Raw genomic sequence first — 22302 nt, 5'->3', positions numbered from 1 at the left:
AGTCGAAGGATTGCCAAGTGAAAGTGACATTATACACATCTTGTTAACTTCAGACAGCTTAACTAGGACCTAGGAGAAGGAAAAAGAGTTCCACAGTCACGGTTGTCCAAAAATAGAAGGAGCTGTCTGGTAGAGAAGTAAGTAAAGGCGGATATTGATCTGGTAGAAGAAAAACGCAGGGATATATCAACTGAGAAGTTTATTGACCTGAGTTATAGCTACGGGACGCTTTCAACTCCAAGAGAACTTGACTTCCTCTGGTCTTCTTCCCGTGCCTCAGGCCGTGTATCTGCCCTCTGACTCCACCCTCCAATCTACCCTCATCCTATAACCTGGCTTCGGAGTACTTTTTGCTCCTGTTCATTAACCATCAAATTGTCTGTTGCAGACGGTGATACCTTCCAAACTATATGATCATAAGCAAATTATTTAACTGCTCAGGCCTGCAATTTCCTATCTACTTCAAGGGGTGGTTGTGAGGGATAATCAGATCATTTATGTGCAGCGTTTAGCACAACTCCTGGCACATAGTAATTACTAAATAATGTTTTCTATTATTAGCTATTATTATTGTACCCCAACTCCCAGCTCACTGTCTCCATGAGGCGTGCATGCACTAATCAGACCCAGGTTTGGTTGACTCACTGAAGCAATTTCTCTCACTCTTAGGCATGCAGTTATTTCCAGCTGTTTCGAATTTGCTTAGAGACGTTTGGATAGAGCAGTAGAATTGCAATAATTATTCCTTTTAAGATCCTCACATAAGAATCCTACCTGTAAAAAGCAAAAGTCTACTGCACTTGGTGTCACTCCATCTAGAAGTCTTCAGAGATACAAAATGTCCACTTGAAGCCGAGGGAACATCAGGCCTCCTGTGGCTAGCCCGATCTCTGGACAGGCCTAGAACTAGAAGTCAAATTAGAAAGCGGCATAGACACGGAGAGAACCTTCCCTTCAAAACAAAAGGCACAACAAACCCAAACTGAAGACGTTCAACAAAATAACTGACCAGTAGAGGTGCCTGGGTGGCACAGTCAGTTAAGCCTCTGACTCTTGATTTCATCTCAGGTCGTGATCTTGGGGTCGTGATCTCGGGGTCATGGAACTGAGCCCCGCATCTGGCTCTAAGGTTGGTGCAGAGTCTGCTTGAGTTTCTCTGTCCCTCCACCCCTCCCCCCTCACACAGTCTCTCTCTCTAAAATAAATAAATAAAATCTCTAAAAGAAAAATAAATAAATAACTGACCAGTATTCCTCCAAAGTGCCAGGGACACGAAGGGCAAGGAAACCGAGAAATAGTTTAGAGACATTCAATGGGTTGGGATCACTAAATGCAATATGGAACCCTGGATTGGAGCAGAAAACAGGCCTTGCTTGAAAAATTGGTGAAATACTACTATGGTCTATAATTTAGCTAATGGTGTTGCATCCTCCTCCAATCCCTGAGTCTGGTCGTGTAGTGTTGACATAGAGGGCACTAGAGAAGCTAGGCAGAGCACATAGGGAACTCTCTGAATTGTTTCTACAAATTTTCGGCAAGTCTGAAATTATTTTAAAATAAAAAGCATAAAAAAGGCAAAACATAAACATTTTTAAAGGAGGAATAGTTTATTTTTTTTAAGATTTTATTTATTTATTTGACAGAGATAGAGACAGCCATCGAGAGAGGGAACACAAGCAGGGGGAGTGGGAGAGGAAGAAGCAGGCTCATAGCAGAGGAGCCTGATATGGGGCTCGATCCCACAACGCTGGGATCACGCCCTGAGCCGAAGGCAGGCGGTTAACCACTGTGCCACCCAGGTGCCCCTTATTTTATATATATTTTTAAAGAGTTTATTTTTCAGTAATCTCTACATGCAACGTGAGGCTCGAACTCACAACCCTGAGACCAAGAGTCTCAAGCTCCACTGACAGGAAATCTAAGTTACGTGTTCTTCTAAGAGAAATCTTAGAATACGCGGGCACAGAGCAGCATGACAGGAATGCTATATAGCCACACTCTAGCTTGGCAGATGAGGAGGGAGAAAGGAAGAACAGAAAGCACATTCGTTCATGTGCCACATGGGATGGGTGGAAACGCTGGTGAGATGAGGAGAGGACTATGCAGTCTGACCAAGTCTGTGATATTCCTTCTGAACAAGCGGCCCCCGTTGGAGAAGATATGTCTGCAGCCGTAGATCAGAGACGACGATGAGGAGAATATGTGCTCATCCACAAAACTAAAAGGCAGGCTTACAAATCAGTTTAAACCCACCTTTCTCATCAAACTGATGCACTCAGCCACAAAGGAGAAGCGAACCAGTACACAGGACAACACAAACATATAAAAATCAGTAGTTTCCCAGGAATAAACCAATTAGAAAATATCACAGAAGAAAAACTGCATTCACAAGAGTCACTCAAATCATGAAATAACTAATAAGGTATAAAAATCTATTACAGAAATTTTAAAGCTCTCCCAACAGACATGGAAGCTGTCCTCACTATACAGGGAGATAGAGGTCATCCTTGGATACAAATGTTCTGGTTTTCAGCCTGAGGAAGAAGGGCAGAAGCAAACAAGCTAGAGAAGGGGAGAAAGCAGCTTAGTACTTTGGGCTGGTGAGTGGCAAGGCCTGATGAATGTTTTCAGTAGTATTAGTGTCCAATTATACCAGCCCAAAGCTGGCATGATTGTTTCCTTGAACACAACTGGGGACAAAGTAGCCTGCTCTGTTACTTCTGTATGTGACGTTTTCACGTTTGAATCTCAGCTCTCCCCATAGGAGTTGAAACCCCCCAATATCAGACTAGTTTTTACATAGACTCACGATGCCTACTCCAATTCTTATCATTTTGATTTACTGATATTGAAATCCTAATATTCTAAATTATTTGCTAAGGAACAACCAGTAATGGATGGGAATTATTTTCCCTTTTATGAGAATGTCTACCCTACTGTCCCATTTTTGACCAGCCTAAGTAGTATAGTATATATAAAAGGGTGAGTAGACTGAACTGATTTGTCTTGATTTTTTCATTTTTTAAAAGGCTCTTCATGTGGACTTTATTATCATGAAATCTGCTTCGCATTATTAAAACCAGCAGGGTAAGACACTGACAATCATAGAGGGGGTGCAGTTTATTTTACATTATGGCTTAAAATGCCATCTTGGTCCTTTATCTCTAACATCCCTAAAAAGATGAGAGATTTTTGTATAATAGTGAAATTCTAAGTACTGTTACTATATATTTTAGGTTTCTCTTTCTCAGATAAATATGTTGAAAGAGATCATTTGTAAGTTTGAATAGTGAATCTTTCATGTTTAGAGATTTATTACTTCATGTTTAGGGATTTAACATGCCTAGAGATTTATAACAAAAATGATGAACTCGAGGTACTATGTCGTATCTGAATTGTTCAAACATTATAAACAAAATACGCAAGAAGTTAGTTTTATGATTTCTTTGTAATTTGGAATTCTTCCCTATCTGCTTCATTATCAACTGATTCTGGAGGGGAAAAAAAATTTATGACGAAGAACTTAAAGCAATTACAAAGGCTTTTACTTACTATGACCCCTTTGACACTTTACTCGTCTCTCCCGCTGGGCAGTTATAATCCTGTAGTCAAATTATGGCATCCTTTCTTCAAATATGTTTGCTATTTTGACGACTTACAAAACTGGTCCCACTCTCTATCCAGTGGGGAGCAAGACCCCACAGGGCTCGGATGACACAGGCTGGGAAATCATCCAAGCATTTATAACACTGAACAAGAAGGAGGAGTCCAATGTGAGAGGACATTAGGAGTTGGGAGAGTTGAGGACGGAATGGGACGAGAAGAACATTAGAGGCTGACGTAAAGAGCGGTGTTCCTGAAAGCAGGAATCGTCAGCGGGTGAGCACAGGTGAGCTGGGTCATCACGGGGTCCATTGCCCTGACCAAACAGGAAACATTGAAACCCTTTGCGCCCTTCACTCAGTGTGTAAAATAGAAGAAGAATAAAATCAACACCTCTCGCAGTATTTCACCCCCAATATAGTTGAGCTGGCTCTGTGGTCTCTTTAGTCCATTGAAGCTCTTGTCAGTGAAACCTTGTCCTTTTCTGTCTACAAGGCTGTTTAGGGAGATAACCATCTCTCTAGACTGTTTTACACTTCAGGAGAATGGCAGTGAGGTCTGATCGGTGTGGGGGAGACTTAGGTCTAGGAGAGAGTGAGATCAGAGTCCCTACAATCTGTGGTTTCTGGAGAGCAGTATTTGAAGGGGAGAACCGTCCTTGCTGAGGGCAGCTGGGACACACTGTGTCCCAGGATCCCAGCTTCTCTTTCCTTGCTCATCATGTCCACACTGGACCCCCCAAGCAAAGCCGGGTCCAGCTTCCCTGGGTGTGGGAAAGTGAGGGAATCCACCTTCACTAGACTTTTCTTCTGCTTCCTTCTCTGGGGACAATCGGTATAATTTAGGGTATGGAGGGAAGATGGAAATAAAGTTTCAGAACGAATTCAATCGAAATGTCAGCTGTGAGAGTCTGTTCCAATAGTGTTGTTGGGATCTGAATCAAGCAATGCAGAATTAAAATAGAAGGATCTGACCCTTCCCACAGAACACATCACACTCGATGCCCAAAGAGGTGGGCTGTTTGGCTTTAAGCTGCTGGCCAGAGTGGTAGACCTGGCCGTGGTCAAGAAAGGTAGAAAGGGCCAAAGCACCTATTTCATAATCCAATTCTTTTTTTTTTTCTTAGATTTATTTATTTTAGAGAGAGAGAGAGAGAGAGAAAGAGCATGAGCAGGTAGGGCGAGGAAGAGGTAGAGAGACTCTCAAGCGAACTCCCCACTGAGGGTGGAGCCCAATGTGGGGCTCAATCTCATAACCCTGAGATCATGACCTGAGCCGAAACCAAGAGTTGGACGCTTAACCTACTGAACCACCCAGATGCCTCCAGAATTCTGCATTTCTAAAGAAGGATCAGAACTACATGAGTTAAATAAGCAAAAAGAGCCAGATCACAGAAGACAAAAAAACAAATCTAATAAATATATTATAGAGACATAGGACCTAAATATTATACCTCAATCCTGAGTGCTCTGACTTGTCAACTCTTCTTCAGGTTTTCAGGGAGTGGGATGGAAGAGGAAAGTGGAACACGACTGAAATGGGCAATTTCACCCAATGGATTAAGTCTTCCTTCTGTTTCTCTCCCTCAACCATGTTCTTTCCAGTGGGTTCTGGCCCTCCTGTCCATGCTGCTTACTCTTCTCCACTAGAGAAGTAATTGGTTATCACAAGCATTGTCAGAGGACGTCTCTGCATAAAATAAAGAGTTGCATGAGGAACCTGAGAGTTTTTTTCCAGATATATAAATGATCTAAATAATTCTCCCTTAGTATCAATGGAGTTGTTTTTAGTTTTTGGTTTGTTTTTTGGAATGACAGATTCCAAAAAAAAAACCCAAAAAACTTTCCTTTACCTTAGGCTCAAGCAGTTAGATCAACTACCCTGCAAACATTTAGGAAGTTAATTATAGAAATAACATTTCTGTTGTTGAACTGTTGTGGAGCTATTGGTGTAAAACCATATAGCAACTAGGCGTTAAACTGCAGTGGGGAGGAGAGAGGAGGGAGGAGGGAGGAAGCCAGAGACGAGGGTGAAAAGGGAAGCAGATGTCTCCTCAGACCTCTTCACCCTGTAGACAACACCTCCTGAACTCACTCCTTAAGAAATCACTCAGTTTCCAGAGCAGCTCCTCAATCCCCAAACCCGGAAAGTTTCTCTGGGGCTGTGGGTTGAGAAGAAGCCCCACCCTCTCCAGGACTCCATCTGCCAGACTGTGCTCTCCTTGCCCTTCGCGCTGAATTCCAGGAGGCCTCAGCCAATAGCAAAACACAATTACAAGTAGGAGACCTTGATCTCTTCCTTATGTAATTCACTGCAAACGCTTTTGCCCTCAATGCTTCAAGCCCACACAGCATAATTTTTAAAACCCCCATATTGATACCCTTTTAATTATTAGTCTCAGGATAGGAAAGAAAAAAATCAACCACAATCGAGCCACCTATCACCTTGCCTCTTTATTTTTTCTTTTTGTTCGACACAAGGCTCGTGGCTTTTTCTCACATCGGCCGGTTATGCCCGGGCCCCACAAAACCTCGTTCCCATCTGTACCAGACCCGATGTGTCACCGTCGAGGGCCACCTACAGCAGCCAACTCTGGAGAAGAAAGAGCTTTCGCCACACACAAAAATTAAATCTGTCCAGATTGCCCACTTTCATCACTTGGTTAAGTATAATGCAACGGAGGACAATACTTTTTTTTTTTTTATTCTCACTAGGGACAGAACCATGTTTAATTAGGCATTTGAAAGCGATTGTTAACTTACACAGACCTCATCAACTTACACAGACCTCATCACGAATGGTTTTTCAACCAGCTCAGTGATCTGAAACACCAATTAGTTTCAATTCACACTTATTATCTGTCCCTTATTAGAGCGTTTACTTCAGAACCTAAATTCCTTCCTATTCGAGAAGGTGTTGATGTTTTACTACGGATAAGAAGAATATATATTTTCTGTCCTTCTAAAAAGGCATCCTGCAAAATCTCTTCCTCTGCATTTTCTTTTTTAATTATCCAAGCATGGGGAGTAGCTTCCCCTGAAAATGCCCTTTGTTGAGACTGATGTTCTGGCTCTGAAGTCCTATTTACTCCACTGAGGCCTCCGTGGAGGGCCAGCGATTTCTCTCCTGAGGCAGCCGCTCCCAGGAGCTTCAACAGCTGCATCCGTCACAGATCTCCGGGACTCCAAGGCCACGCCACCCCGACTGCTATATAACGCATGGCCTGTCTGAATGCCCTTGCCTCAGCTGAACTGGACAGCTCGCCACTCACTCAAAAGCCTGGCTTTCCGACAACAGAACGCATGCAAGGAAGTATATCAGTGAGATTTTTCCAGAGCTAGGTAGATGATAGACAGAGTGATTGTGGAGGCTGGCCAGTCCAAAATCCGAGGATAGGGTCATCAGGCTAGAAGAGGAAATGTTGTAGCCTTGAGTCCAAATTCCGCAGGGCAGCAGACTGGGCAATTAAGGTGGGTCTTATATGTTGCAGCTCGGAGAAGTCTTTCTCCTTTAGAAAACCTCAGTCTTTGCTCTTATGGTCTTCCACGACAACCAATGAGGCCCACCCACACTGTGGAGGGTAAACTGTTCCACTCAAAGTCGGATTTGCATGTTCATCAATCCAAAACATACCTTTACTGCAACGTCCAAGCTGGTGTTCGACCAACAACGGGTCACTGTAGCCTAGCCAAGGGGACAAATAAAATTAACCATCGTGGATGGAGACCACACACTAGAATTTGAACGACAGCTCTGTTACTTAAATGACTCCAAGACCCTCCTTGGGTCTCAGGTTCCTTATTTGTAACATGCTTCAACAAGAATGAATAAACTGATAAGAATAAAATATACCTTACAGCTGTCTCAAGGATGAGGAGCATTTGGTTAATAAAGTTGGATTTCTTCTTACCGATTTGCCACCTGTAATGGACTAAGGGGACATGAGTCATTGTTGGAGCCATGGAAATTTGAATGCAGAAGATCATCAAACTAGTCATATTCTGTTGTACTCAAACAAATACTGGCTAGCAGCAGGGTTCAGGCAGATTCCAGTTGCCTCTGTTTTGGGGGAACCTTCAGTCTTGAGGGTCTGTATGGGAATAGGCTGAACTCACTGAGTTAACTGAAACCATTCAAAACTCCAGCGAGATTGCTTTGTACCATGAAGATAATCTATTAACGTTCCATAGAAAGATGACAGTATAGTCTGAAGAATACTACAGTAGAAGTTATGTGTCCTAATTGTGTGACACTGAATCAGTCACTTGACCTCTCTTCACCTCAATTTCCTGTCTAGGAGATAGGAAAGTTGGACAAAATGACTTTAACATTCCTTCTAATTTCAAATTGGAATATATGAGGATTCATGTTTTCTTCCTGAATGGTTTATATTCGTTAAGGAGTATCTGATGTTGGTTAATTCCAATGTTTTAAACTTTAAAATGCAGTAGGCATAAAGGTAATCTGAAACTTCAAGTCTAAAAGATTTTATTTTCCTGGGCTCTAGGTCACACGGTGTAATAACTATTTATATTAACTACTGCAATGAAGTCCGTTAAGAGTTCCATTTTTATATTATCTCTTCAAACTTTTTATTCTCCGAAGATCTTATGACTAAATCTTCCTTTAGCCAATTTGGTTGCAGCTATTTTTCTTTGGCAGTATCTAAGCTGATATTTATTGGATCTGTTCTTTCTCCCATTTAATACTCCTCAGTGGGATCCTCTACTTTTAGGGATTAATGGCCCATATTATTACACCGTTTTGATCAGTTTAGATACTTCTCACTATTTTTAACTGTTCAGTCTTTGCTTCTAAACTGCAAGGTGCATCAGAGGATAGCGTTTGAAACAGGGCTGTTTTCAGGAACAACAGTAAAGCCATGTTTCATAAAAAGAACAACAAATGTACGTTAAATGAATAAGTAAGTAAATGAATGAAGGGAAGGAGGGAAGACTCCAAGGACTTCACATATTCTCATTTGTTGACTGTGTGCCCCACAGTGCCTACCACAGGACATGCACCATTTACTAAAAAGAGGCTCAGAAGATGAGAGAAAAGATGTACAAGAAAAGAAGAAAACATATCTAAGCGTTAGCTACAAAGCCATAGCCCTACCTTCACATTTCTCTTATGCCATCAACCATCCATGCAACGAATATCACCCGAGCATCTGCTGTGCGTCTGGCACTGTTGGCCACTGAGAACATGGGCAAAGTAGGAAGGGTCCCTGCCCTCAGGGAATTTATACCTCCTCACCTCTCTGCTAAAAACCATACAGTAGGGGCAGCAAATAAAGATGATGCCTTATATTGCAAACTAAGAAATCAGGAAGGGTTTTGTTGTTGTTTTTTTGTTTGTTTCAGCAGAGTTGTTTATTTGGTGTTGGGTGTTGGGTCGTGTTGGTGTGAGCATATACTACCCTCATCAGGTTACCAGTTTTGCCTTTGAAATAAGGAATTTAAACCCCTGTACCCTGGAAGGTACTGGGCATTCACCAACACCCAGGCAAAACTGATCGTCAGTGGGAAGGAGTCTTTCTGGGCGTTGTTATGAGTCATGACCTCAGGAGACTCACCAGGGGCCCACAAACAACTCAAGAGAGCAGGTGATCTTTTCAGCCTGTGGCAAAGCCAGCTGGCAATCAGCCTGGGTGGGCGGCAGCTTCATGCCACATACAGGTTGGTACTGTACCCCTACAGGTGTGTGGTCTTGGAGGCCTGGGACATTGTATCCATAGGACTTGGCATGTAGATATATTCACTCACCACCTGCTGCTTTGATACTGCTCTTCTCTCTCTGTCATGTATATTGGTACCAAAAACAATTTTAAGAACAAAATAATTGATTCAAAGTCTTCATAAATACGGAGTCAAAAAGACATAAAATTCAAATGAGTCTATTGGAACAGGTATTGAGTGTATGAATAAAAGATTTAGTAGGAAATACGGTTGGGATTACTGGCTACATAGGCTGGGGGGTTTCAGTGATTTAAAATTATTTATGCTGCTCTGCGATCATAGATGGCACCCCCGCTACTTGCCACTGTTGAGCCAAGACCCTCGGGGACACAGGGATGGATAGAGATATGACCCCTACCTCATGGCAGGGTCTCAAATACCAGTCAGATTTGGTTTAGAACACAGAGATGAACCACATAAACCTTCAACTCTGGTGTATGCCGGAAAATCATCAGTTCTACAATTACAAACCACATCATTTTTCAACATTTCTCCTTCTGAAAATATAACTATGTTTATGATGAATGTTCATTAAAATGCTCAGCACACACTATTTATACTCTATTACTAACGCTGTTTCCTATGTGAAAGCTGGCAACTCACGATTGGCGTTAATCAGAACATTAAATTAACCACATCTTCCCAAGCAGTGTTAATAACAAAAGGACACTGAACTTGGAGGAGAGACTTGTCATAAAAGTTATATGACAAGGATGCTCTTCCGCCGAGAGGATTTCCAAGCATGTAATTTACAGGCCTCTGCTCTCCCCTGCTCAGTCCTGAAATGAGGATTGTTGTCCTGATGATTATTTTATGCACAGGAATCCTGCACCATCACCCAGCCCAGCATCTAAATGCAGATCATTTACTTCTGTCACGCCTGAAACCCTCTTCTCCTGATTACATCAGTCAGACGAGATGCCTGGTGATCCTCATCTCGAAGATGGTTCTAGAAAAATGATTTTGAAGACTCTTGATAAACCTCCTCAAAATTCCACTTACAGCTCTAGATATTAGGTACTTCCTTTTGGCAGGTTGAAAATTCATTGAAACTCTTCACCCCCAACCCAGCCTCTTCCCCATTTCTGTTCACAATCTGGCTGAACTGTAACTAAGATTCAAAGCTGTGCAGGTCTCACCGACCAGAGAGAAGTTCTGTGTTAGGCTGAGCTTAAATTTCATTTGCTATCATTCAAAAATATTTTTCTTAGTCTGTTTTATTATGCAATTTTCCTGTCAACTATTATGCCTTCGCAAATAGCTATGGAAGTGGCTTTCCTGATTTTAAGGAACATACCGACTTCCAGAAAGATTAATACTAATGCGTCTGTGCAATTAATTCAAATGTTCTCAGCTCCTTTCTTGTCATTAGCAAAACAGAATAGAACAAGCGAACAAACAGATTGTTAATCATTGAAATGATAACAACTCAACAGGTAGCAAATTATGTCTGCAGACAGTATCACTTATATATTTATTTAGTAGGACATTTGTCTAATCTGTTTCAAAAAGGATTTCAGGTGGCTTCAGTAATTTCTAAAGTATATTCAGTTGGTTGAAAGGAATTTTTAACTGATAACTTATATGAGTGTTGGGTAGAAAATTGGACAAATTACATTCAAGGCACTTAGAGCAAATTACACATCTCACCCGGTGGAAACAACAGCCTGGCTGGACAGGAGTCAGTGGACTCTAGAAACGGTTTGAGTTCCCTCAGACTTCCGTAATTACTTTCAATTGTGTAGTTTTCCTGATATTTGAGATTTCTTAAGCAAGGCTCTAAAAATGGTTAGCATTACATAACACTGAGTCAGTGTGTTCACTGGCCAAAGAATGGAGCTACCCAGTGGTGCTCACCGCTCCCACCCCCGACCCTTTCCCCCTACCCTCGTCACCCCATCCCTTGCCCAGAAGCACTAGAATCACAGAAATATATTTCCTTCTTACTTTGTGCTTATTTGGAAACAAGCATTTGGGGACCTCAAAACCATGTGCTCACTTGTGTCAAGCTTCTTAGACCCTTTGTGACATAGGCTAATGCTATCCCTCTCATTGTAATCATTACAAAACAAACACACAAACCTGAAAGAAAAAAAACAAAAACAAAAACCAGAAGTAAGATGCCTTACACCAAGACAATTTATATGGGATGAGTGAGAAAAACAAATAATAAACCAATGACTTCCTGTCTTCCATTCTCTTTACCAATAGATACATCTAGTTTTCTATCAAGTACATTAACAAGGAATAGACAAGGAGGCACGATTCTTTTCCAAAGGCTTAGAAAATGCAAACATTCCTTTCCCATGGCAATTTCATTTTTGTTTTTTACACAATAGCGCAAATACGTTTGAGATCCGTTTTCTCCCCATTTCCAAATCTATGTACTAAAAATTATAAAAAAGCAAAATTTGCCTGAGAAGCTCCAAGGCTCATCTTTGGACACCTGTTTTTCCTCTTCCTTGACATTCTGTCCCTCTTTGGGTTTTGAAAACGGTACCCCTGTTAAACCTAACGTTGGGATTGTATGTATCACTTTCACTGAATATAGACTTATATAATATAAATTGACATCATTGTGCTCTCTCCCAAGTATGTTTACTTTAGGAATAAAAGGCTTTATTAGCAGTTAACGCAACTGTGTTGCATTAAAGGCACATCAAAGTATTGTCCTAGACGGCCCTGCTGATTTATAGAGCAGCATACGCAGAGTTCCTTCCAGTGTTGATAAAAATATCCAGCATGTGGAAAGTGACGGTGAGCAATGAACAAACTGGACAAGGAATACCAGCTGTCTCCAAGTTAATAGTCTAGTAGGGGGTGAGCAAAACAAATACACAAATAATTGGAGAATGAGGCCCAATAAAATAGGCATCAGTAGAAATACAAAATAATTCAAGAGAACAAAATTCATATTTATTGTGTGCTTTCTAAATACTGAGTGCTCTGCATCTATTTTCATGGATAATCTTACAGTATCATTTCAAAGAGGTATTATTACCCGCACTTGAGAAATGGGCTAATTCAGTCTAATATATTTCCCCAGATTAGGTAGCAAATAAATAGGAAAGCCAGAAACCAAGCCATGATTTTCTGGTTTCAAACACCATGCCCTTCCCACTACACAGTGCTACCTGGAAAAGAAGCAGGGGCTACATCTGGATGAGACACAAAACTTCACAGAGTAACTGGAATTTGACAGTTTTGGTGAACAGACAGGATTTCCACAGGCAGCATCTGGAATCAAGAGGAAAATCCAGGCAAAGATGGGGGTATAGAACAATGTAGAGATGGTCAGGGAACAACCATCCTGCTTACGTTGGAGTGAGGTGGAACAGTATGTCCGAGCGTGATCCTAGATCCACACTGCCTGGGTCCGAATTCCCTCCAAATTGCTGTGCCATAAGGCCAGAAACTGGGGTTCAGTATTAAGTGCTACCTTGACATCTGATAAAATCGGGAGGGCTTCAGAGGGCCTTACCCACACATTCTCTTCCCCGTGTTGCTCCTGCAGATAAGGTCCCCAGCCAAACATCACTTCTTATCACGGAGAACAGGCACAGTGCCTGCTCGCCCCTGGGCAGTGGGTTTCAGTTCCCTGCCAGCCCACGGAATGATCCAAACAAGCCGGCCACATCCTCCCACAGGAACCAGGGGGCACCCCACCCTCTTGTTACTACAGAACCACCAGGTTCACTCTGTCCACAAACCCCCGCGGGGTCCTGCCAAGCAAGCCATGTCCTCTAAACCAGAGCTGTGAGAGTAAGTGACAAAACTCCTGTGCGTCCCATCTGTCCAGCATCAAGTGTCATGGGCTGGGCCATGGCCATGACTGGAGGGTGGAAATCCCTCCATCACCAACAGAGTAGAGAGGAGACAAACGAAAACAAACACTTTTAGCTCTGCCCCACTATCCTACAGCGTCCTTACTGTAAAAATGCAAATGAGAATACTAATTTACTTATTTGAGAGAGAGAGAGAGTGAGCAGGCAGGGGGAGGGACAGAGGGAGAGAGAGAGAATCTCAAGCGGACTCCCTGCCGTGTGTGGAGCCTGACATGGGGCTCAATCCCACGACCCTGAGATCATGACCTGAGCTGAAACCAAGAGCCGGATGCTTAACTGACTGAGCCCCCCAGGCGCCCGGATACGACCTGTTTCATGAGGCTGCTGTGAGGGGTAAAGCAGCATCTGGCACAGAGTAAGTCCCATAGAAGTGTGGAGGCTTTTCATCGAGGGCTCCTCACGTGTCAGTCACCGCCTCAGTGCATGACATGTTTTAACATATTTAATCCCCATCCATAGGCCTGTAAAGCAGAACAGTTACTATTCTTGTATTTTACCATCAATGAGGAAATTGAAGTCAAGAGTAGGAGTTACCCATGGGGCACCTCAGTGGCTCAGTCAGTTAAGCATTTGAGTCTTGATTTCAGCTCAGGTCATGATCTCAGGTTCGTGGGATCGAGCCCCGTGTAGGGCTCCCTGCTGGGTGTGAAGCCTGCTGGAGAGTCTCTCTCCCTCTGCCTCTGCCCTTCCCCACCCATGCTTGCAAATGCTCTCTCTAAAAAGGAAAAAAAGAAAAAAAAATACTTTGAGTAGGGATTTCCCAGATGCTAAGTGGCTAAACCATAACAGAGATTCCGGCAGCCGATCCCAGAGCCCTCACGTGTCAGGGGAGGGTTGACAGGTCTCCATATCCATCTCCCCAATATTGGAGACAAGGGCAGCCCTACCCACCCCTTGTTACAGCACTCAGCAGACTAACTGTAATTCTGTGTTGATTTGCTGCCAGTGTCATTAGAATGAATGTTCCCTGAAGGGCAAGGACAGGGTCTGCTGTCCATTAGGGAATCCCCAGTCTAGTTCCTGAAACAGTGCTCAGTGCCCAGCAGGTGCTTGGTCAGGGGCTCCTCACATCCCTGCTTTGCCTTCTCCCTCCACATCCTCTGACTCTGCTGACAGCACTCCCATTTGGGAACTAGTCCTGGTTTCTAGGGTTCTGCATCTCTCCTTCTTGTCCTCATTCAGGGCCTGTCTACCTGTCCCTGAGATGCAGAATTTCTCTAAAGCTCTGTCCTATGTCCTCCTTGCTCCATTGTCTGTGCATTCTTCTTCAGGAAGCTCACACGGCCCCAGTTTAGACTCCCTTCTGACTGCAGTTGACCTGAACGTCTGTATCTTTATCGCCTCTCTCTTTCTCCAGCCTTACAGTCACATTTCTGAGGTTCATCCCCCATCAGCTGACTGGCCCCACAAATTCAACGTGTCTAAAAGTAATCTCCTCATCCACTGCACCCCACCCGCCCTCACGGTTCTCCTCCTGTGGTCCCTGTATTTGTAACTCCAGCATCTTTTTTCCAGCACTCAGGCTTGAAATACACCAGGCCCATCAGCCGCGAGCTCCGTAGATGGGCTGCCCACAGTGTTTTCCACACCAGCGCTCTCCTATTCTGACACCTGCCACAACCCCAATGCAGCTCTTCACGGCCTCCGGCTTCCTTAGGCTTATGATTGCCACTAACCGGTTTCCCTCCCCCAGTTTTTCTCTGCTTCTTTCCACCTCCACACGGCTGCCTGCTCATTAATAAGCCAAAAATCTTAGCAATGAACATTTATGGAGGAGGTTGGGGGCCAAATGAGACTCGTGGTGTAAGTTTGAAGAGGAATCAGGAGGCAGAAGAACAAAGACCAAAATGCACACATTTTCCAAAATGTGACTTTTCCGAAAAGGAGACGTTTCACAGTGAAATCACAAAGAGTGATGGAGCTGCGTTTCAAGGGTCAGAGATGGGGTGTTTTGTATATGAAAACATAGATCTGAGTGAATCCTTCATGTGCAGATTAATTCATCATTGACAGACAAAAGAAGGAGCTCCAAAGAGGAAGGGAAGGTATAACGCAGTGGTGAGTTGAGGCAGGCCACGGGAGGGAGGGGATTTGGGCACAGGCTGAGCGGCTTGCCTCTGGAAAGACAATCCATGCCCTTGCCTTTTGGGTTGAGAGTAGGGCAGGGGCCAGGTGGAGGAATTCTGAGATGGACAGACAGAAACCTGAAAAGAAACTCAAGGAAAGTAGGAACCAAACGAGGTACAGACACTGAGGAACCCAACAAGATGCGAACACCGACATCATCCTGCTGTGATGTCACTTCCCAGTTCTTCAGCTTAACTTGGTGGGCTCAGTGCTGTATTCCAGATCAGTCCTAACGACCTCACTCCATCACCCACTGCCACCGTACAGCGGGTTTACCCCATGCCCTGGAATACTAACCCAGGCTCCTGCCAGAATTTTCATGGGAAAAGACTGGGTGAAAAAGGAAAACCATGGCCAGAATTGTTTTTGACGTAAACAAGCCGTGTGTGCTTCCCACATATTAGGGAAACAGTTGGATTCCACATCAGGGTCTGGGGACTTCAAACAATGCTACCAGGAAGTTAATGGGACTGGGGACACGGAAATTACTATGACTCTCCACTCCATAAAATAAAGAAATAATTAAAATGTAATTTATCACTGGAGAAACAATGGGGGCTGAGCTGATAAAATACCCAAAGAAACGCTGTGAACCATGTGATATTGCTGGGCTGGAGTAGATGGCTGTCGTGTTGGAGATTGACGCTGTTCTCTAGAATGGCAAGGGCAATCCAAAGTGAGGGGAGGAAATGCCATTTTATAGCGCACTGCTGACTGTAACTCAGCCACCATGTGTGTATGTGTTAGGGTTTCGAGTAACGAACATATGTTATCATGTTGGACAAGACCACTTTATGTTTTTTTCACGTACCTTTATCGAGCATGTGTACGTGGAGGCCGAGGGAGTTAAATAACAAAGTCTGCCCAGGAATTGGAATTTTGTTTTTGAAACTGTGTAAAATAAACTGTTTTTTCTAACAGATAATTAACATTTCACGGAGTCTGGTTGCCTGCTCTGTGGGGAGCAGCTGACTCACTGAATCATGGTGGTATCTCCCTCTCCCTGCCACCCGGGGCGGGGGTGGGGGGTTCTGCGCAAGGCTGAAAAGGTGGCCTTCCACAAAACTGCGAAGGAGGCAAGTTTCTCGGGGGCCCTGTTCTCCTCACCTCCTCGGGAGATGCCCGGTACCCTCCCATCCTCCTCCACTCCCACCAAAAATGCCCTTGGGGCCATTTATTTCTACCAGGGCACGTGAGAGATGGCCATCAGCTACCGAACAAAATCACGTTCAATCTGCGGAGCTTGTACCTCCAGATGATGGCCGAGTCCTTCCCAGGAGCCATCGGAAAGGCTCTGGCTCCCAGCATATCTCCTACTGCTTGGAACTTGGAACCACCTTCAAAGAACACATGTCTCATATGTTCCAAGGGCCTCGTGGCAGCAGCACTTCCTCCTTGGAGAGCAAGTTTGATTTCTGGAAATAACTAAAAGGCATTCTGAACCCAGCCTGCTGAAAAAGTTGGGTCATAGCTTTTTTTGGTCCAAGATGATTTCATAGGAATTCCTTGAGAGTGAAAGCACTTCGGGATCAAGGAGCCTAGCAGGCACAAGGACCCGACCGGCTCTGAGCAACCGCGATTCTCCTCGCCCGCCGCACCTGTGCAGGCAGCAGTTGGAAGTCAGACGAGGATTGCCTCCGTAGTTAGCTGGAAACAGGCAAGGGTCCCTATCCCTTGCTGAACAGACAGCAGGCGACATTCTGATTCAGAGGCCAACGAAGCTTTATAATGCTGACCGGCTGGCTTCCTTCGCCTGCCCGAGCTGCCTCCCTCTGCTTCCCGCTCCGTGCTGCACACCTTCAGTGCCCAGAGAGGCGCCCCTGCTCTTTCTACGTTCTCCAGCTCCACCCCCCCACTTCCCAACAAGGGCTCTATGCCTTCAGGGCAGGTGTCCCTAGGTTAAAGAGAGCTTTCCCCCAGAGAAATTCTAATTCTTCTCATCACCTTTAAATACTCGCTTGTAGCCCAAGACCCCAGATCAAATGCAGAAACAGGGATCCCATCCCACACCTATTGCCTTTGAAAAGGCTGGGGGTGGGGGATGCAAATCAAAGTTGAACAGACATGCCTTCCATCAGAATTTTCAAGCTCCAGCAGGCCTCAGACTCACCTGGGAGTTTAAAGATAGGGCGACAGGGCCCACTCCTAGAGTTTCTGATTTGGTTTTGAGGCCCCCAAACAGATCCAAACCGCTCTCCTAGTTCCCCCCGATTTGGCAGTTTGGTAAGCTTTCCAGATCATTGGGAGTTTACGGAAGCAGAGTTATTGGCTCCCCCAAACTTAGTGACCATCAACCCCAGTTTGAGGCACTTCTCTCTGCAAACTCTCACTTGGGGGTGAATTTCCTGACTTCTTTCAGCAGCCCGCACACCTGCAGGTGGGGAAGGTCTTCCTTTTCTAGCATCGGTAGGAGTGGTCCAACGTTTTCTTGCCCTTCTCCTCAGTTTTCAGGACACACACGGGATGATTCCTGGTGGGCAGCCCTGAAACACCAGAGCAAAGTTTAGACCTGCACGTTTCTCCCTTAAACCTGACTGACTACTTGACCGTGGGAGAAGGAATCTCCATGCCATTGGTGCCGAAGAGACAGATCAACTTTATCTTGACTTCTCATTTTGCCAGATTCACTCTCTTTGGTGTTTTTATTCTTTGTGCTAGACTTTGAGGCTTTGTTTGTAGGTTATATTTTAAACAACATATTTCATCACTAGCCACCACTGTCCTTAAAATAACTGGCAAAAATGTGAAAGCAATGGTTTCAAATAGGTTTCAACTTGAGCTCTAAGTCCCAGATACTAGTAGTGATGCTTGGAATCCTGTGTTGAGAAAGATTTTGAGGCTGACATCAGATTCGGCATCAAAGTGCGATGACTGATTAGTGATGTCTGTCAAGGAAAGGGGGATAGGAGATAGCAAGGCGTTCTTGCCATTCTTGGTTTTCCAACAGACATGTTGCTGAATTTTTTACAGGGATTTATATCTGAAGCTAAGGGATGCACCCACATGAGAGTAAACTAGGTCTTCTGGGAGACATGACCATCCTAGATTCCCTAAAATTTTACAAAAGACATTTGTGCCTTCAGCTCTGCTCTATGTAGCAACATGGCTGCCAAGGTCCATTCGAGAAGGAAACACTTCTTTGGTGCCCACTCACAACACCCATTCCTATGGGAGAGTCAGTTACTCTTGCTCTCCAGTAACTCCTACTCCCTGGTTCCTCTTAACATTTAAGGAAGTTTGCTGAGTTCACCCCAAAACAAAGTAAATCTAGAGCAGTCACTGTCAACTGGCGGACATTTTTTATCATTAGAACTTAGGAGGAGAGGGGGTGTTGCTGGCTTCTAGTGGGCAGAGGGCAGAGATGCTATCAAAAAACCCTACAACGCACCATACAGCTCCACAGCAAAGAACTATTGGACCCAGATGTGAATAGCTCAGAGCTGAGAAACACTGATCTAGAGAATCAAAATCCAGGTCTCCGAGCATCTGATTCAACCAAAAATAAACCCTTAATTTATGAATCACTAAATGGAGAATGTAATTCTTCCAGTAAGAGGAAAATGAACCCATTTCTTGTCTTTGACCTAGGGAAAGCGTTATCTATATGCTGTCTTCATCAACTTAAAGGAAACTACGTTTCTAATCTCCTACTACCCTAGTGTTTTCTGCAAAACCAGACATGACTTATACCTTTTGACCTGGGCGCACCACCTGTGGTCACAGCAAATTTGCTCAGGAGACGCGGTTGGGAGGGTAACTTGCCACTCTTCTCACGACTAAGAAGGATCAGACTAAACAAAGCACTACTCGGGCCTCCCTGCTTACTTGCAGTAAGTGATAATTGTAGTTTTCTCCATCTTCAAGATCAAAATATTTAAAGGACTTGTGATTCCCACACCTATAAAAATGATGTGCTTAAAATGCTACAATCTTAAAAAAATAAATATTAAAACTTGAGTTCATTTAAGACATCAGGGAAAGAAAAGGTGTGGGTTTTTTTTTCTTTCCTGATCAAATAAGGAACAAAATCAGCTACAACACTAGATTTTGAGAACACTTGAAACTGTAGCATTTTATGGTAATGAGGCTGTGGCTTTGCAAGGCAAGCTGAAAAGTTAGGATGATCAACTGGACCCCAGAGGGAAGAGTTTTGTTGTGTAAGCACTGGTTTGGGGAATGCATATTCTGTAGAATCAAAGATTCCAATAGTAGCTGGGTTTTCTCAACCCTAAATTCTTTTAAGATGCATAATTGGATATTATGCAGTTAACTGAGAAGGACCTTTGCAGAAAACAAAAACCAAAGTTCTTTTAGATCTTCATGAACATGAGACGCTAAGCTTTCAACTCTCGCCAAATGCCATTACCATGAATTTCTTCCAATATATTGTTTAATCATAAAGCTTTATCCTTGATATTACATGTGGTCCTGAAACTTCAAAATTATAAACCAAGACTCCAGAACTTGCAATCCCAGAGACAGACTGTGACCAACACACGGCATGTGATATCTATATGTTGTAAAAAGCTACTGATGTTAAGGTTGAACTCTGAGGGATTTGATTAAAGTCTCCAAGTGCTTTGTGAGCGGTGGCAAGAAGAAAAGCGGGTAGGTCCCTCCAACTGGATGCAATAGGAGCTCAGTAGGAATAGTTATTGCACAATTTTAAGAAGGGTAGTGTTTCCTGCTCAAAGCCTCCAGGGAATTTTGGACTCTCTTGGGCTCCAGAATAATCCTTTCCTGGAACACTTCACACCACATCCTCAAGGATTATATACTCCCCATCGCTGACAAATATCATGGGACCAGGTAGCAACTGCTTCAGTGTTATCTAAGACAATCCACTGAAATGGGGGTTATAACCCATCCCCGTAGCTCCCACCCCTTCCCTGGGGCTACCTCCATCTTGACCTCACACCCATTCCCGGCTCTTCTCCACCCTTCTCAGCACCAGTCTCTGCACACATTGCATCCTCACCTTTTGTTCACAGCACCACCCTGCCTTGTCGCTTCCCCATCAGTGCGATGTACTACGGGGTCTTCATCAAGCCCTTTCTCGGTTCCTGCTGATGCTGAGACAAGACAACCGACCCTGGGCTTCCGGTGTGGTGGGAAACCCCGTGGAGGTGCTTTCCAGCCGGATCACGTAAGCACCCAAGCCTTGAGGGGCAGCTCAGAGATGAAGGCCAATTTTAATTTGGCTTTGAAAACTTGGTCTGATTGACATGACAGAGGAAAAGAGAGATTTTCTTTTGCCGCATGAATGAGTAGGAACAAAAAACTCCGAGGCAAAGATGTCAGGGCATTTCTAGCAAATACTTGGTCCAGAAGCTCAGCAAGTAAGCTGGAAGCAATGCTAAAAAAAGTTTTGTTTTGTCCAACAGGCCAGAGGAGTTATTCATGTTTTGAGGTCAGAGTGGTTAGACGATCAAAGTGTTTCGGGAAAATTAATTAGATGGTGTTATGGGTTGGGATGCACTGTGGGTGGAAGAGACAAGTCAGTTAGGAGCCATTAGTGATGAGGAGTGAGGTGGGGAGGCCTGAGCCTGGGTGGTAAGAGACCGGGAAAGGCATTCCAGGAAGAACCAGCGACAAGCAGCCGTGCCCAAGATGGGTCGGCTCCCCGGGGTGAGGGGGAAGGGCATGAGGATCAGATGTGACCAGGAGGGCGTCAGGCCTGCACTCCATCAGCTGCCTTGTGGTTGGTGGGGGGGGGTGCTGAGGTGTCTCTGTTCTACTTGCGGCCCCCGCAGTCCTCGAAAAGGGTCACTGGGTGGTACCTCCTAGTCATGCGCTGTCGTAGGAGATGAAGTCTCCCTGGTTCTCAGCACGCCCCGGTCGTGGCCCGAGTTTGCCCCCATCCACCACTCGGGTTGAGTCTGATCAAATGAAATCCAGCCTTTTAGAACCTTCCCTCTGCTTTTGAAGCGCAAAACCTCTTTTTCTGAAGCGATCGTGAAGACGTTCTCCTTCCCCAGTCCTTTATTTTGAGCACTTCAAGCCAGCTTTGTGGTCCTGGTGCAAATAACCTGTTTTTGTGGGATCCGATCTGAATCCCGACCTTTCGCTTTCTGTCCAGATGATTTGGGGCACGTAATTTAAACCGGCGAGGCCTCAGTCTTCCCATTAAAAAAAAAAAAAAAAAAAAAAAAAAAAAGGCTGACAAGAGCTACGCAGGAGAATTATGGACATTAAATAGCATGTGATACGACACATCTCCAAAGGCAAGAGAAATAAAAGATAAAATGAACTTATGGGACTTTATCAGGATAAAGAGCTTCTGCACAGCCAAGGAAACAGTCAAAAAAACTAAGAGACAGCCCACGGAATGGGAGAATATATTTGCAAAGGACACCACAGATAAAGGACTGGTATCCAAGATCTACAAAGAACTTCTCAAACTCAATACACGAGAAACAAATAAACAAATCATAAAATGGGCAGAAGATATGAACAGACACTTTTCCAATGAAGACATACAAATGGCTAACAGACACATGAAAAAATGTTCAAAATCATTAGCCATCAGGGAAATTCAAATCAAAACCACACTGAGATACCACCTTACGCCAGTTAGAATGGCAAAGATAGACAAGGCAAGAAACAACAATTGTTGGAGAGGATGTGGAGAAAGGGGATCCCTCCTACATTGTTGGTGGGAATGCAAGTTGGTACAGCCACTCTGGAAAACAGTGTGGAGGTCCCTTAAAAAGTTAAAAATTGAACTACCCTATGACCCAGCCATTGCACTACTGGGTGTTTACCCCAAAGATACAGACGTAGTAAAGAGAAGGGCCATATGCACCCCAATGTTCATAGCTGCATTGTCCACAATAGCCAAATCATGGAAGGAGCCGAGATGCCCTTCAACAGATGACTGGATTAAGAAGCTGNGGGATAGACTGGTGATGGGTAGTAAGGAGGGCACGTATTGCATGGTGCACTGGGTGTTATACGCAACTAATGAAATCAAACTTTACATCGGA

At 44.1% G+C, this 22302-nt stretch overlaps 1 long non-coding RNA gene across 1 annotated transcript in view; it reads right to left on the bottom strand.

Moving 5' to 3' along the window:
• Positions 1-11261: 11261 nt before the first annotated feature.
• The window catches only part of LOC117803131, a 47295-nt gene continuing 36254 nt past the window's right edge, over positions 11262-22302 (bottom strand). Inside the window, exon 3 of the long non-coding RNA XR_004626810.1 lies at positions 11262-17799. This is a non-coding gene — a long non-coding RNA (uncharacterized LOC117803131). The remainder of the gene's footprint in view (positions 17800-22302) is intronic.

This window comes from Ailuropoda melanoleuca, chromosome 7 (genome assembly GCF_002007445.2).
Source record: "Ailuropoda melanoleuca isolate Jingjing chromosome 7, ASM200744v2, whole genome shotgun sequence".
NCBI classification, from domain to species: domain Eukaryota; kingdom Metazoa; phylum Chordata; class Mammalia; order Carnivora; family Ursidae; genus Ailuropoda; species Ailuropoda melanoleuca.
Note: the sequence above shows the minus strand (reverse complement) of the source record. Positions and strands in the feature narration are given on the sequence as shown.